Consider the following 17,773-nt stretch of genomic DNA (forward strand, 5'->3'; position numbering starts at 1 on the left):
TTACAATATTGATTTAGAGAAAGCATATTAACTACAGGATTGCTGTTATTGAACATTTGGATGGGCTGTGCTGTGCTTTGTTGCTCAGTCATGTCTAACTCTTGGTGACCCCATGGACTATAGCCCATCATGCTCCTCTGTCCAGGGATTCTCCAGGCAAGAAAACTGCAGTGGGTTGCCATACCCTACTCCAGGGGATCTTCCCAACCCAGGGATCAAACCCAGGTCTCCCGAATTATAGGAGGATTCTTTGCCGTCTGAGCCACCAGGGCTAGGATTTACATATTGTGTATACACACACACACACACACACACACACACACACATATATGTATGGGGCTTCCTGGGTGGAGTCCAGGTATGGTAAAGAACATACCTGGCAATGCAGGAGACAGAAGATGTGCAGGTTGGATACCTGGATTGGGAAGATCCCCTAGAGAAGGGCATACAACCCACTCCAGTATTCTTGCCTGGAAAACCCCATGGACAGAGGAGCCCTGTGGGCTACAGTCCATAGTTTCACAGAGAGTTGAACATGACTGAAGCACTTAGCATGCACAGCACACATACGTAAATATTTAAAACACATGTATGCCTATTGTGTAGATATACCATATATCACACATACTTGTAGATGTATATGTAAAGTACTTTCCATGTATGAGGCTTCTCTGGTGGCCCAGACAGTGAAGAATCTGCCTGCAATGCAGGAGACAGTGGGTTCAATCCCTGGGTTGGGAAGATCCTCTAGAGAAGGGAATGGCTACCCACTCTGGTATTCTTGCCTGGAGAATTCTGGGGCCTGGCAGGCTATAGTCCATGGGATTGCAAAGAGCTGGACGCGACTGAATTACTAACACTTTCACTTTATCTATATGAACCAATTTATCTCTACAACTCATTTTACAGAGGAGACTTGCCTCCTGTAGATAGTTGGTAAGTTTTTTGCTAGGGTAGCCTGCCTTTGGAATCCTGATAACTTTTATAAGCCTAGCTTTAAAAAATAAATTATATAAAGACACCTCTAACCAATAAATGAAAAAAATGTAGCTAGTATATTTTGTATAGAAATGACACTCCTTGACAATGTTTTCTTTTATTCTTCTGGTATAAGGTACAAAAATGTCCACAGTTTATTTTCTTAAGAAGCATTTCATAAATTTTACAGTGAAAATTTTTGCTACTGATTTACCTAGTTATGCAGAAAAGTCTACCATAGAAGTTAAACATTCATGAATTTTTAACTGGATGATTTTCACAGAGCTAAACATAATCACTCCTTATGATATTTGCTTATTTATCTACTTTCTTTAGATACTTTGTAATTATAAGATGTCAAAATATTTAGTTGATTCACTAAAAATTTTTTTAAAAACAGTCAAAGGTCCCATACACTTAGCATCACTTAACGAAATAGCCACTCAAACTGATTGAATGGGCACAATGTAGAAAAATTAATGTTTTCAGACTCTGAGTTTAATAAACACATACATAGAAACAAAACCATGCAAATTACTTGCTTAAAATAAAAGGCTCCATATTCAATATAGGCAGAAATTTTCGACTAAAAATGACTTTTGCAAATTGGAACTGCTGCTAAGTCGCTTCAGTCATGTCTGACTCTGTGCGACCCCATAGACGGCAGCCCACCAGGCTCCCCCGTCCCTGGGATTCTCCAGGCAAGAACACTGGAGTGGGTTGCCATTTCCTTCTCCAATGCATGAAAGTGAAAAGTGAAAGTGAAGTCACTCAGTCGTGTCCAACTCTTCGAGACCCCATGGACTGAAGCCCACCAGGCCCTCCGTCCATGGGATTTTCTAGGAAAGAGTACTGGAGTGGGGTGCCATTGCCTTCTCCAAAATTGAACTATAAAGTATCAAAAACTTACAATAAAACTGTAACAAAAATAATCCAAAGTTTTCAAAACCAACTAAATGGAAGCAAAAGAATGGTTTTAAAATATTTTTTTAAACTTGGTGCCCAGATCTTTAATTTTCCAATAGAAGAAACCAGGGCTCCTTGGAGAAATGACTGATTCTAGGATGGAGGCAGGAGAAGGCAATGGCACCCCACTCCAGTACTCTTGCCTGGAAAATCCCATGGATGGAGGAGCCTGGTTAGGCTGCAGTCCATGGGGTAGCTGAGGGTCGGACAAGACTGAGTGACTTCACTTTCACTTTTCACTTTCATGCATTGGAGAAGGAAATGGCAACTCACTCCAGTGTTCTTGCCTGGAGAATCCCAGGGACGGGGGAGCCTATTGGGCTGCTGTCTATGGGGTCGCACAGAGTCGGACACAACTGAAGCAACTTAGCAGCAGCAGCAGGATGGAGGCAGGGAATATTCCTAATGAGCTTGGGGTATCTTGTGTACCAGAAAGTAAGGAAGTATTTAAAACATACACCCTGCCTCCTCCCTCCAACACACAATGGCGGGGGTCTGACAAATAAACCACCTGAAGACCAAAGCTGGAATATTTTGAGCAACAAAGTAAACAACATAGTTTTGGATTATAACTGAAAGTATAAAATAAATAACCATGAGTCCATACTGATATAAACACATGATTAAATGATTATATATTCAATAAATAGAAAAATTAAGAAGGATTTTAAATAATATATGTAGTTACTCCACCTAAAAAAGATGCAGACTAAATCTCCACTGTGAATAGGGGCTTCAGAAACAGCGTTCCTTCGCAAGGGTATTATAGGGAAAGAGGGGATAACAAGAGTAGGTTTATAATGGAGAAGCCTGAAACACACAGCCTCAGCCAGGTGACCAAGGTTATTATCAACAGTGATAAAACATGTGTATAGGATGCACCTTTGATGAAAATGGCACTTTACTTCTGTACTCTTCCTCCCCAAAACTCTTAAATCCCAGTTTAATGAGACATCCCAATTAGGGGACATTTTACAGAACGCCTCCCTGGTACTCCTCAACACTGTTAAGGTCATCAAAAACAAGGAAGGTCTGATGAACTGTCATAGTCAAGAGGCGGCCAAGGAGATACGACAGCTCAATGCAACACGGTTTCCTAAATGGGGTCCTGGAACAGAGAAAGGACATTAGACAAGCACTAAGAGCATCTGAATAAAGCATGGATTTTAGATAATCATAGTGTATCAATATTTGTTTATTAATTACAACAAATGTATCATGCTAATTTCAGATGTTAATCATAGGGGAAACTGGGTGTGAACTTTTTGTACTGTCTTCACATTTTTCTGTATACCAAACTATTCTAAAATAAAAAGTTTATTAAAAAAAAAAGATGTTACATGCAGATATATTTTTAACTACTAATATTCAGGAAACACATAAGACTGAAAAACAAATTAAACTATACAACAGATTGCACTCAGTAATATCTAGGCTGTAGGAAAGACCATGGGACAAATGACCCAGTTATTCAAATTATTTCTTGCAAACAAATAATTTGCAAGGGGGAGAAAAAAGAGAGAGCTGAAGATTAAAATAGAATTAAGAGGCATTTCGACAAATTGCAATGTGTGGCCCTTATTTGAATACTAAATGAAACAAACTGCAAAAATCATAATATTAAAAAATAGTTGAAATTGGAATACACACTGAATGTTTGATACTATTAAGGAGTTTTGTTCATTTTATTTTGGCTGTAATAATGCACTAGTAGGGACTTCCCTTGGAGAAGGCAATGGCACCCCACTCCAGTACTCTTGCCTGGAAAATCCCACAGACAGAGAAGCCTGGTAGGCTGCAGTCCATGGGGTCGCTGGGAGTCGGACATGACTGAGCGACTTCACTTTCACTTTTCACTTTCATGCATTGGAGAAGGAAATGGCAACCCACTCCAGTGTTCTTGCCTGGAGAATCCCAGGGACGGGGGAGCCTGGTGGGCTGCAGTCTATGGGGTCGCACAGAGTCGGACACGACTGAAGCGACTTAGCAGCAGCAGCAGCAGGGACTTCCCTGTAGCTAATATGGTAAAAGAACCTGCTTGCAATACAGGAGACCCAGATTTGATTCCTGGGTCGGGGAAGATCCTCTAGAGAAGGGAATGGCTACCTACTCCAGCATTCTTGCCTGGAGAATCCCATGGACAGAGGAGCCTGGCAAGGTACAATCTGTGGGGTTGCAAAGAGTCAGACACAAATGAGCAACACTACTACTAATGCTATAGTGGTTATTTTGGGGTAGGGGGTGTGAATCCTTATCTTTTAGAAATATATACTGAAAAATATAAGGATTAAATTACATGATCACTGATGTTTGATCCAGAATAATATGGGGTAGGGAAGGGTTGAATGAGGGTAGAAGTGAACCAAGATTGACCATGAATCATTAATTGTTGAACCTTGGTTAGGTATATGAGGATTTCTTGCATCATATGCTTATGCACATTTAAAATGTTCCATAATAAAAAGTTAAATGAAACCTACAAAGTGAAAAAAACTTGTTTGTAAGTCTATACAGTCTAATAAGACTTACTGTATAGTACTCTATTTCTAAATAGTAAAGTGTTTTCCACCTACACATCACCAGTTCTCAAAATAGCAGTTTGAAGAAAGAAAGTGACATTTAAGCTGTGTCTACAGGAAACCCAAAACCTACTGGTTGATTTGATTAATTCAGACAAAGAGTGAGTCAATTTAGAAGAGGAAAAAAATAAAACTGCTCATTTTGCGAGTTTACTAAATAGTACCTTGTACAGTGCTAGGCACATAATATATGATCAATTTTCCTGGGTCAGTAAATCAATGAATTTAGCATTTATTCTTACACCTTTATGGATATACGATTTGACTGTCAACAACCAATATAAGAGAACTCAAAACAAAGGGAAAAGCCTAACTCTAGGCAAAACTACGGAGAAGACAATATTTATTTTCCAGATATTCTTGTATAGTTAACATCACTACAAATGAACACAGCCTAAGTTGATGGTAAGGCCAGAATCATGAAACTATCATAAAATTAAATATTTAAAAAACTCTACCAAGTGTTATAACAATTTATATTTATGCTGAATTGGTATTTCAATGATTTAAATACTATTTTTTATATATTTTTTAGCCTAATGTAAGGACCCTAATGGATAGGACCCTTTAAAATTTGCAAAGCACTTTTACCTTGCAGTATATCATGTTACCTCATTTTGTGAATCAGACAAAAACAGGTAACATTATCTCTGTTTTTCAGGTACAGAGCCTGCTCTAGGAGGCATCCAAGTGTTGTCAGTGCCAGAACCAGAGCAACAGGGACTGAAACCCAGGTGTCCCGGTACCAAGTCCAGAGCTCTGTGTTACACTTATTGTTTTTCCAGGGGAAATACACAACATATTCTTGTCGCTCCCACTTCCATTATAGTGGAAAGAAAGTTGGCATGAATAAATGTCTCTAATTTAGGAACACAAATAACCTTCTCTTTTTCCAACCACTAGTATTTAAATTGTATCAGTAAACTGGTGCTTCTTTTTAATGAATGTAATATTATAAATAGTCAATATTCTGGGCAAAGCAGAGCTCCATTAATATTACATTCTGTTTGTTCAGTGATGCACAGCTGAAATCCAGAAATTAAGCTCTGTGAGGATGCTAAACACTTCTTTCAGCATTATTAAATCCTTTGATGTTGAAAACGAGTATGTATTAAGGTATATTAAAATATTATATAGCAACTGTATAATGCCAATGACTACAAAGCTCATCATTCTGGTTCATTATTTGGCAAATGGCTTTATTATTTCAATGTCTTTCTCCAGGAGGAATTCACTTGTTTCTCAATAGAGTTAGCCCATTTATTTAACACACCTTCACTGCTGCTTGAATCCTTTTTTCAGCCTATTTTGTGTGCAAAGTAAACCATTCATTATAGCTTATGTGTGACTGTTTTTTTTACCTCCAGTCAATGACCATTTTCATTCAAACTATTTTAAACAATGCTTCAGAATCAGCCTATTCTTTACCTTTGCATCTATTCTATATTTTTTCCTAATTCTCCCAAATGACTCACTCTGGCCTTTGTTTTTAATTAAAGTTTCCGCTAAGTTTTTTTCCTGTGTATCCCCTTTGGAGTGAGACAGATAACTTGCTTTGCACAGAAGTATGTCCAGCCGAAAGCAAACAAAAAGAATACAGACATGCGTTGCCTCAAAGTTTCAGTGGATTTAATCAGAATGCCATCAAACAGTTCAAGTATTTCCTGGACCACAGAAGCACTTAACGTTCTCTGCTCTCTGTTTCAGCAGCATGAACAATCCAAATTGTCAAACACTGTACCAATGGAAAATGAATGTCCTTCCCAAACATTGCCCTGATCCACTACAAACAGCTTGATCACACTGAAGAATGTGACCCACGGGGTTGCCAAAGTGTATTTTCCCACTTTGTCTCACACAGAATAATCAGACTAAGAGGATCTGAAATGTCACTTCCCAAACACAAACTGAGGAAACTGGAGGAGATAAACTAGAAGAGATTTCTGGCTTGGAAAACACGCCTGAGTGGTGGTCCATAGCAGAGTGGTGGCGTATGTACTTGGGAGAACCCAGAAACCTGGGAGCTAAGATTTGGGGGATTTGAGCTCCCTGGAGCATTCACACCAGGAAATGGAGGGCACCATCTGTGTGTGTCACTTCCCTGCTTCACCAAGTGTTTTTGTGTTTTACGGCTACAGTAACAAATTGCAACAAAATCTGTGGCTTAAAGAAACACACTTACTGTACATTTATGGGACTTTTGACCTTCTGTAGGTCAGAAGTCTGGTAAGAATCTCGCTGGACTAAAATCAACGTGTCAGCAAGGCTGTGTTTGCTTTTAGAGGTCAGTGCTGCAGGTTGAGTCTCTCTCCCAAGTCTTACTGACCCTCTGGTCATCACATCTCTTTCTCCTAGCACAGCTGGAAAAGGGTTTCTGCTTTGAAGGAGTTCTGTCATTAGATGAGGCCCATCTGGATATTCCCTGGGCTTCCCTGGTGGCTTAGTGGGTAAAGAATCCACCTGCAATGCAGGAGACCCCCTGCAATGCAGGAGCCCTGGTTTTGATCCCTGGGTCAGGAAGATCCCCTGGAGAAGGGAATGGCTACCCACTCCAGTATTCTTGCCTGGAGAATTTCATGGACAGAGGAGCCTGGCAGACTCTATAGTCCATGGAATCACAGAGTCAGACACAAATGAGTGACTAAGCATGTCATCTTGATCAGTTCAGTTCAGTCACTCAGTCGTGTCTGACTTTTTGCAACTTCATGGGCTGCAGCGCACTAGGCTTCCCTGTCCATCACCAACTCTCAGAGCTTACTCAAACTCATGTCCATCGAGTTGGTGATGCCATCCAACTGTCTGGAGGATAATTTCCTCTATTTCAGGTCTGTAATCCGAACCATATTTGCAAGGTCCCTAACATATTCACAGGTTCTGAAGATTTGGACACTGAGGGGGGACATTGCCTACCACCCCCAGTGAAGAGTAGAGTGATGCAGACTTGGGAGGTGTTCTTTCTAACCTCCATCTTTCACATTATCCTTAGGTCTTAACCTACTGATGGATCTGGGATTACCACCATACATTTCAATATGTGTCAACCTTATTCTCTTCTTATTGTTCAGTTTTAACTTACCTGGCTTGAAAATCATACCATTCCTTCATTATTCTCAACAATATTGGGGAGTGCAGAAAATTTATAAGAAATAAATTACTTTTTGTGTAGGCTGAAAAAAGACCAATTAATTTTAGTAAAAATCTTGGGTCTTCACATTAGCTATCTTCCGGGGTCATCATGGGTCATAATATATTTAACAATGACAACCAATTGGATTCCTTGAATGAACAAAAATCGTTTTCTTCAGATGCAGTCCTCTAGGGAATTCTTCCCTTCAGTCTGTGACCTCTATGGCCTCAGGAAGACAGAGATTATTTTATTATATTAAATCTAAATTAATAAATGACCATTTGCCTATTAAAAACTAGAGTATTTTATCTTTAAAGAATTGGTGCCAATAAAAGTTTTAAAGTGGATGATGCAAGTTTTAGTACATCCCAGGAGACAGTGAAGGACAGGGAAACCTGTGGGGCTGCAGTCCATGGGGTCGCAAAATGTCAGACATGAATGAGCAATTGAACAACAGCAATATATATTTTGCTACAATTTTACTGATGAATAGAATCAGAGTTTTTCTAACATATATTCTGAAGGCAAAATTGAATTTATCATGAAGATAATTAAACTTCAGGGTCTCTAGTTTTGAAATAGGAGTATTTGATCACATTTTCTAAAGAGGATCACAAAAATTGCATGTATTTAAGCCCCATAAAACTTGAGTCCACCACTGACTGGAGTTTTCTGTTGGAATTCCCTAAGTGTTTAATAATCATAATGTTTTCTTTAAAATAAATGTATTGGTCATATTATTGTGCTGTTTTCTACATGTTAGGTGTGATAAATATTTATTTGTTCACAACTTTTCATTCCTTTCCACTTTAGCCACACTTCCTTGTAATGCAACAAACTTTCTCAAAGTTTGCAAAGTCTTGCACTTCGGACTTGCTTTGGCCAACAGAAGATGAGCAAAGGAGAAACGCACTATGTTTTAGCAGAAAATTATGATGCTCTAGTGTGGTTCGGCTCTACCTCTCAACTTCTGCCCTCCACTATGAGTACTGCAAGCCCCAGATAGCAGCTGCTCTTTCTACTTAGGTCCCAGAATAAGACGCATAGGGTGCAGCCAAATTCAGCACAAGTCCAGTGGACCTACAGCCCTCATGTAATGTGAACAAGAAATGAATAGTTGCAGTTGCACTGAGATTTGGCTATTATTTGTCGTTATAGCAAAACCTAGAGCAGTGGTCATTCTGCCTACTTTTTCATTTCACCACGAGTTATCTATCTGTCCATCCATCTGTCTATCTACAGTAGTATTCTCCTGGATTTGCAATATATGTATTATACTCTTTGTTGCCTTTCACTAGCATACTTATTGATGGTTGCCAAGGTCTGAATCATTAAAGGCATACCTTCTCACCCCTGGAGACTATCCTTTGTAAATGTTTTCTTCTTTTCTTTTTTGAAAAGTGTATTGGCAGGTTTGCACAAGGAAGGAAGCTTGTGTCACTGGGGACCTCAGACCCCAAGCCTGTGCTACATGCTTACCACACTCTGAAAATGCAAAATCTCTTTTCTTGAAGTCATTTTATAAAATACGTAGGGTTTGTTTTCTAATTATTTTTAATTATGCCCCTATAGAATTAGTGCAAACTCCCCCTACTTGTTTATCTGAAAACCCATTATGTGAAGTAAGGCTATGCTCCCTGATGGGCACTATTTACATTTTAAAGCATCTAAACACGGGTCTCTTCTGCAGATCCTCTCCAGTGTGGACAAATTAATGTCATTTCAATTTTTGCAGTTCCACTAAATTTCCCTAATCAGTGATAACAGATGTTATTTGTGTGTGTGCGTTCATTAAATATGTTATTTCCTTAAACACACAAGACTTTCAAGAAATCTATCCCTTCCCTAAAAGGTGCTATGGTTCTAAATTACAATTTTTTGAATACGTAAGATGTTTCAATCCTGAGGCATTGGAATGTATATCTGTCGAAAAACTCATCCTTGATAGAAGGACAAGCTATCTTTGAAAACATCATGATATTCTCTTTATTTTATAATTGCTTTGATGGACCTGATTTGAATGTGAACCTTGAACCCGTTACAAACCTCTCCTAAATCTAAATTGTAAAAATAAGCTTTATTTAAAGAAAAACAATTTTTAGAACTAACCAGTTGCAGTTATGTAAAATCTTAACGCTATTTAAAACATCCTAAATTTAAGCAAAGGAAAAGAGTAAAACAAAAAGTTAATACTCCATAAAGTAGATTAAAAAATAATTCAGGATGTAGAAACTGCCAGAATATCTTTATACCTTTTTTCATGTGAGTTCAAATGTATTCTTACACTAAAATTAAAATGTCCATAATAGGGGAAGAAGGATTTCATGGGAGGTTAGACCATAAATTATAGTAGGTACTCAACAAATGTTGAAAGGATAAATTAAACTGGGCTGAAGAAATGTGTCTTTTTCTTTTCAGGGGATAAGAAAATGGAAAAAGGCACTTTTGGAACATGGCATGAATGTCTAAATTTAGGTTAGTCGGATACCTATTTGGAATTGTTCTAGAATACATTTAATTGCTCGACTGTGTTTTATTCTTATATTAAGTGGAATGCTCTTTTAGTAGAGAACTTTTACTTCTTTTAGGGCAAGATCAGTGGAGTGTACAGGGTCACCTGTGAACACGGCTGCTACTTTTGCATTAGTAAGGACAGCGCCCTGTAACTGACCAGGCACCAGGCGGAGCCTATCAACAATGCATCCAGGTGGCAGGAGCTTCAGGGTGAATCTCGGCTCTGGAAGGCACCAGGACACCTACGCCAAGTATTTATTCTTTCTTAATTTCATCTTATTCATTTATCAGCAAGAGCTAATGATGTCCCCCCATCACAAGACTGCTGGAAAATTTAACGCAATTCTGGAATAAAGTGTAGTGGCTGAAAGATGCCTCACCACTCCACAAAGATATCCACGTGTGTGTGCCTGCACACATGCTCAGGCGCGCAGTCATGTCTGACTCTGCAACTCCTTGACCTGCAGCCTGCCAGGCTCTTCTGCCCATGGAATTTTCCAGGCAAGAATACTGGAGTGGGTGGCCATTTCTTCCTCCAGGGGATCTTCCTAACCCAGGGACCGAACCCATGGCTCCTGTGTCTCCTGCATTAACAAGTGGATTCTTAACCACTGAGCCACCTGGGAAGCCCCATAGATGGCCACATTCTAATCCTCAAAGTCTGTAAATGTTTGAGAAAAGGGCCTTTGACATTTAGCTAAGGACTTTGAGATTAGAAGGTCATTCTGGCTTGGACAGGTGGATCCAAAATCCAATGACGAGTGTCCTTATAAAAGAGTGAGATGAGAGAAGAGGAGGAAGCCACTGGGGTCAGAGACTGGAGGAAAGGAGCCCAAGTCAAGGGAAGCTGGCAGCTGCCAGACGCTGGAAGAGCAGGGGCCGCATCCTCCCCTAGAGCTTGTGGCAGGAATACAGCTCCTCCAAAAGCTGGCACCCTGATTTCAGAGGTCTGACCTCCATAACTGTGAGAGAGATCTGTTATTCTAAGCCACCTAATTTAGGGTAGTCTGTCACAGCAACCATAGGAAACTAATAAAATTATGCAGTACATAATAGGTTTTTAATAAATATAAATTTTCTCCTTTTATTCTCAACCCATCATCATTGAAATGTACATTTTTAAAAATCTATTGCAATATAATTGATTTACAATGTGTTCATTTCCACTGTACAGTAAAGAGCTACTTTATGATTTTATGATCCTTAATGGCAAAAGGAACAGAATACAGAGTGGCCCTTGGAGTTTAGATATATCAACACAAAACTAGCCCAGTGTGTGTCACTGGGAGAGTTACTGACATTAGGGTCTGAAAAATTACTTTGAGAGAATAGTCTCAAGCCATGTGATACCTCTAGTCTTTCCTGCCCTTACCCGCTAAATGCCAGCACTACGCTCCCAATCATTGTGACAACCCCAAATATCCCCTCTCTCCAATCGCCCCCCAGCTGCTATACCAGCCTTATTGAAGCCACAGCTATGCATTTTAAATCCAAATTACCTCAGGCCTTTCAGGCTAGTTCTACATTTCCTCAGAAAAATCACTCTCTGCCTTGCCTTTGCCCCCTAGACCTTTGTTTAAAATCAACTCCATGGTTGCTTCCTACCTGGTACAAGTAGAGGAAGCTGCTGCTGCTGCTGCTGCTAAGTCACTTCAGTCATGTCAAACTCTGTGCGACCCCATAGACAGCAGCCCACTAGGCTCCTCTGTCCCTGGGATTCTCCAGGCAAGAATACTGGAGTGGGTTGCCATTTCTTTCTCCAATGCACGAAAGTGAAAAGTGAAAGTGAAGTTGCTCAGTCGTGCCCGACTCTTAGTGACCCCATGGACTGGAGCCTACCAGGCTCCTCCGTCCATGGGATCTTCCAGGCAAGAGTACTGGAGTTGGGTGCCGTTGAGGCTACTCCACCCCTATCTGACCCCTTGGAACCCAACTTGCAGTACTGGCTGTCTGGTACCCCAACAAGGACGGGCTGGATTTGGAAAGGAATGTAAAAGTCAACAAAAGAGCTCTACGTTAAACAAACAAAAGCCCAGGGCTAGATGGCTCCACAGGTGAATTTTACCAAAAGTTTAGAGAAGAGCTAACACCTATACTGCTCGAAAACTCTTTCATAAAATTGCAGAGGAAGGAAGACTTAAGAACACATTCTATGAGGGCACTATCACCCTGATACCAAAACCAGACAAAGATGCTGCAAAAAAAAAAAAAAGAGAGAGAGAGAGAAAATTATAGACCAACATCACTGATGAACATAGATGCAAAAATACTCAACAAAATTCTAGAAAACAGAATCCAACAACACATTAAAAACATCACACATTGTGATTAAGTGGGCTTTATCTCAGGGAAACAAGGATACAAGGATTCTTCAATATACATAAATCAATCAATGTGATACACCATACTAACAAACTGAAAGATAAAAGCCATATGATAATCTCAATCAATCCTGAGGAAGGATCATACCTCAACATAATAAAGGACTTATATAACAAACCCATAGCAAACATTCTCAGTGATGAAAAACTGAAAGCATTTCATCTAAGATCAGGAATAAGACAAGAGTGCCCACTCTCAGCACTATTATTCAACATAGTTTTGGAAGTCCTAGCCACAACAATCAGAGAAGAAAAGGAATAAAGGGAATCCAGATTGGAAAAGAAGTAAAACTCTCACTGTTTGCAAATGACATGATATTATACACAGTGAGTGAAAGAACTGAACTGAATCTATGAATATAGTAAAGTCATAGGATATAAAAATAATATGCAGAAATCACTTGCATTCCTATGCAGTAACAATGAAAAATCAGAAATAAAAATTAAGGTGATTAAAAATTAAGTCTCATTCACCATTGCAACAAAAAGAATAAAATACCTAGATATAAACCTACCTAAAGAGGCAAAAGACCTGTATGCAGAAAACTATAAGACACTGATAAAAGAAGTCAGAGGCCACACAAACAGATGGAGAGATATACCATGTTCTTGGATGGGAAGAATCAATATTGTGAAAATGACTATACTACCCAAAGCAATCTACCGGTTCAATGCAATCCCCATCAAACTACCAATGGTATTTTTCACAGCACTAGAGCAAAACATTTCACAATTTGCATAGAAATTCAAAAGACCCTGAACAGCCAAAGCAATCTTGAGAAAGAAAAATGGAGTTGGAGGAATTAACCTGACTTCAGACTGTACTACAAAGCTACAAGTCATCAAGACAGTATGGTAGTGGCACAAAAACAGGAATATAGAGCAACAGAACAAGATATAAAGCCCAGAGATAAACCCATGCACTTATGGGCACCTTTTCTTTGACAAAGGAGGGAAGAATTTACAATGGAGAAAAGACCGCCTCTTCAATAAGTGGTCCTAGGAAAACCGGACAGCTACATGTGAAGGAATGAAATTGGAACACCTTCTAATACCATGCACAAAAATAAACTCAAAATGGATTAAAGACTTAAATGCAATGCAGGAAACTATAAAGCTCCTAGAGGAAAACATAGGCAGCACACTCCTTGACATAAATCACAGCAAGAGCCTCTTGGACCCATCTCCTGATGGAATAATGGAAATAAAAACAAAACTAAGCTAATGAGACCTAAATAAACTTAAAAACTTCTGCACAGACAAGAAACCTATAAATAAGGTAAAAAGACAGCCCTCAGAGTGGGAGAAAATAATAGCAAATAAAACAACTGACAAAAGATTAATTGCTAAAATATACAAGCAGCTCATGCAGCTCAATATCAGAAAAATAACCCAACCAAAAAGTGGGCAGAAGACCTAAACAGACATTTCTCCAAAGAAGGCATATGAATGGCTAATAAACACATGAAAAGATGCGCAACATTGCCCATTCTTAGAGAAATATAAATTTAAAATACAATGAAATATCATCTCACATTGTTCAGAGTGGCCATCATCAAAAATTCTACAAACAATAAGGGCTGGAGAGGATGTGGAGAAAAGGGAACACCCTTGCACAGTTGGTGGGAGTGTAAATTGATATAGTCACTATGGAACTGTGTGGAGATTCCTTGAAAAACTAGGAATAAAACTACTATATGATCCAACAATCCCATTACTGGGCATATACCCTGAGGAAACCAAAATTGAAAAAGACACATGAATCCCTATGTTCATTATAACAGTGTTTATAATAGTTAGGGCATGGAAGTACCCTAGCTGTCCATCATCAGATGAAATGAGCTCAAATTCAGTGCTCTGTGACAGCCTAGAGGGGTGGGATGTGGGGGGAGGTGGGAAGGAGGTTCAAGAGACAGGGGACACATGTGTATACCTATGGCTGATTCATGTTGGTGTATGGTAGATACTAACACAATATTGTAAAGCAATTATCCTCCAATTAAAAATAAACTTAAAAAGACCTCAACATTATAAAAAATGTAATTCATGTATTAGTATATTTTAAGCCACATATGTGATATATTTCATACCATTTTAAAACATGATATGTAATGTAAATTTTCAGAAGATAGATATAATGTATCTCAAATGTTATTTCATTATTTTTTAATTTACAACATTGTTATTCAACTATACTTCAATAAAAACGATGAAATTATAGAAGAGAAAAAATATTTTTTAAGTTATAATTTTTTAGAAATGAGAAAAGGTGTGTCAAAAGTCTTAATATTCATAATCTTTAACTCAGTGGTGCCATGTCTAAACTCTTTCATAGCAAATAATATTAAATATGACCAAAGAACTATACATAAAAATATGCATTGGAATATTGTTCTTTATAATACAAATTTAAAACAATCTAAATATCCAACAATAGAGGAATGAGAAATGTCCATGTCAGTTATGGCAGTTCTGGATGATAGACTCATATGTGGCCATTACAAATGGTTACAAAATATTTTTAATATTTGCTGGGCAGAAGAACTGAATAGACATTTTCCCAAAGAAGACATACAAAATGACCAATAGGTATGTGAAAAGGGGAAAGCAATAATCTTCGGGGAAATGCAAATCAAAACCACAATGAGACAGCATCTCACACCTGTTAGAAAGGCTTTATCAAAAAGATAAAGACCTTTATCTGGCGAGGATGTGGAGGAAAGGTAGCATTGTGCACTGTTCGTGAAAAGGGAAATTGGTATAGCAACTGTAGAAAACGGCATGAATTTTCCCCCTAAACTTAAAAACAGAACCACCACGTGATCAGCAATTCCACTTCTAGCTGTACATCTGAAGGAAAAGAAATCACTATCTTGAAAAAATATCTGCATTTGCAAGTTCGTTGCAGTATTATTTACAATAGCCAAGATACAGAAACAAAATAAGTGTTCATCTATGGATAAATGGATAAATAAAATGTGATATATATAAATAATGGAACATTATACAGTCATAAAAGAGGGAAATCATGTAATTTTCAACATTGATGGATCTAGACAGTATTATGCTAAGTGAAATAAGTTAGATAGACAAAGATGAATATTGTATGATCTCACTTATATGTGGAATCTAAAAAAAACTCATGTTAGTGTAAATGTAATTGTGGTTTTTGCATTGTTGAAATTTGTCATTTGATATTGGAGTATGTTCTCAATAAATGTTATACATCATTGTAATGCACATTTATCACTTCATGTTTTTTGCTAATGACTTATTCCTTGCTACTTATTTTACATTAATATTTATTTTAGACTATGAAAATGATGGCAGACAAAAAACAAATTTGAGCGATTTTTTTACTTGAGCTCAAAATGGGTCGTAAAGCAGCAGAGACAACACGCAACACTGACAATGCATTTGGCCTAGGAACTGCTACTGAATGTACAGTGCAGGGGTGGTTCAAGAGGTTTTGCAAAGGAGAGGAGAGCCTTGAAGGTGAGGCGTGTTAGTGACCTGCCATTGGAAGTTGACAACGGCAAATTAAGAGCAATCTTCAAAGCTGGTCTTCTTACAACTACGTGGGAAGTTGCTGAGGAACTCAACATCAACCATTCTATGGTCACTCAGCATTTGAAGCATATTGGAAAGGTGAAAAAGCTTGGTAAGTGGGTGCCCCCTGAGCAACTGCAAATAAAAAAAAAATCATCGTTTTGAAGTGTCATCTTCTCTTATTCTAGCAACAATAATGAACGATTTCTTGATTGGACTGTGATGAGCAACGAAAAGTGGATTTTATACGATAACCGACGACAACCAGCTCAGTGGTTGGACCAAGAAGAAGCTCCAAAGCACTTCCCAAAGCCAAACTTGCCCCCCAAAAAGGTCACGGTCACTGTTTGGTGGTCTGCTGCCTGTCTGATCCACAACTGCTTTCTGAATCCTGGTGAAGCCATTACCTCTGAAAAGTATGCTCAACAAATCAATGTGACGCACTGAAAATTGCACCACATACAGCTGGCTACGGTCAACAGAAAGGGCCCAATTCTCCATGACAGTGCCCTACCACATGTCACACAACCAACTCTTCAAAAGTTGAACGAAGACAGTAGCATGGAAGCATATTCACTACCATATGTAAAATAGATAGCCAGTGGACATTTGTTGTATGACTCAGGGAACTGAAACTGGGGCTCCGTAACAACCTAGAGGGGTGGGAAAGGGTGGGAGGTGGGAGGGAGGTCCAAGGGGGTGGGGACACACGTACACCTATGTCACTTGCCTGGTGGCTCAGATGGTGAAAAAGCCGCCTGCAATATGGAAGACCAGGTTCAGTCCCGGGGTCAGGAAGATCCTCTGCAGAAGGGAATGGCAACCTACCCCAGGGTTCTTGCCTGGAGAATTCCACAGACAGAGGAGCCTGGCCGGCTACAGTCCACAGGGTCACAAAGAGTGGGACACGACTGAGTGAGTAACACACACACGGCTATTCATGTTGATGTATGGCAGAAATAAAGCCAATATTGTAAAGCAATCATTGATCAATTAAAAATAAATATATGTATTTTTTAAAGTTGAACGAATTAGACTACGAAGTTTTGCCTCATCCACCATTTTTACCTGACCTCTTGCCAACCAGTTACCACTTCTTCAAGCATTTCAACAACTTTTTGCGGGGAAAACACTTCCACACCCAGCAGGAGGCAGAAAATGCTTTCCAAGATTTCACTGATTCCCAAAAAACGGATTTTTATGCTACAGGATTTTATGCTATTTCTTGTTGGCAAAACTGTGTTGGTTGTAATGGTTCCTATTTTGATTAATAAAGATATTTTTGAGCTTAGATATAATGATTTAAAATTCATGATATAAAACTGCAATTACTTTTGTATCAACCTAATAGACACAGAGAACAAATAGGTGACTGCCAGAAGCATGAGGCTGGAGTTGGGAAGATGCGTGAAGGTGGTTACAAGGTATAATCTTTCAGTTATATAAATAAGTTCTAGGGATGTAATCTATAACATGGTGACTAACAATACTGTATTGTATTCTTGAAAACTGTTATAAAGATAGTTGATCTTAAAAGTTCTCATTATAAGAAAAAATGTGTACTTATGAGAGGTGATGGATGTTAACCAAATTTGTGTTGTGGCAATTATTTCACAGTATATACATGTTTCAAATCATTACATTGTACATCTAAAACAAATATAATATGATAGATCAAC

The 17,773-nt window shown here is 38.7% G+C and overlaps 1 long non-coding RNA gene across 2 annotated transcripts in view; it reads left to right on the plus strand.

The window, feature by feature from the left end:
* Positions 1-17,424, plus strand: part of LOC133253710 (uncharacterized) — a 105,926-nt gene extending 88,502 nt beyond the window's left edge. The window contains exons 5-6 of one of the 2 annotated variants that reach the window (XR_009738386.1): positions 10,069-10,125; positions 10,239-17,424. This is a non-coding gene — a long non-coding RNA (uncharacterized LOC133253710). Of the gene's footprint in view, positions 1-5,184; positions 5,865-10,068; positions 10,126-10,238 lie in introns of those variants that run through there. The other variant, XR_009738387.1, reaches the window with a different exon arrangement.
* Positions 17,425-17,773: the final 349 nt, after the last annotated feature.

This window comes from Bos javanicus, chromosome 9 (genome assembly GCF_032452875.1).
Source record: "Bos javanicus breed banteng chromosome 9, ARS-OSU_banteng_1.0, whole genome shotgun sequence".
Lineage (NCBI taxonomy): Eukaryota > Metazoa > Chordata > Mammalia > Artiodactyla > Bovidae > Bos > Bos javanicus.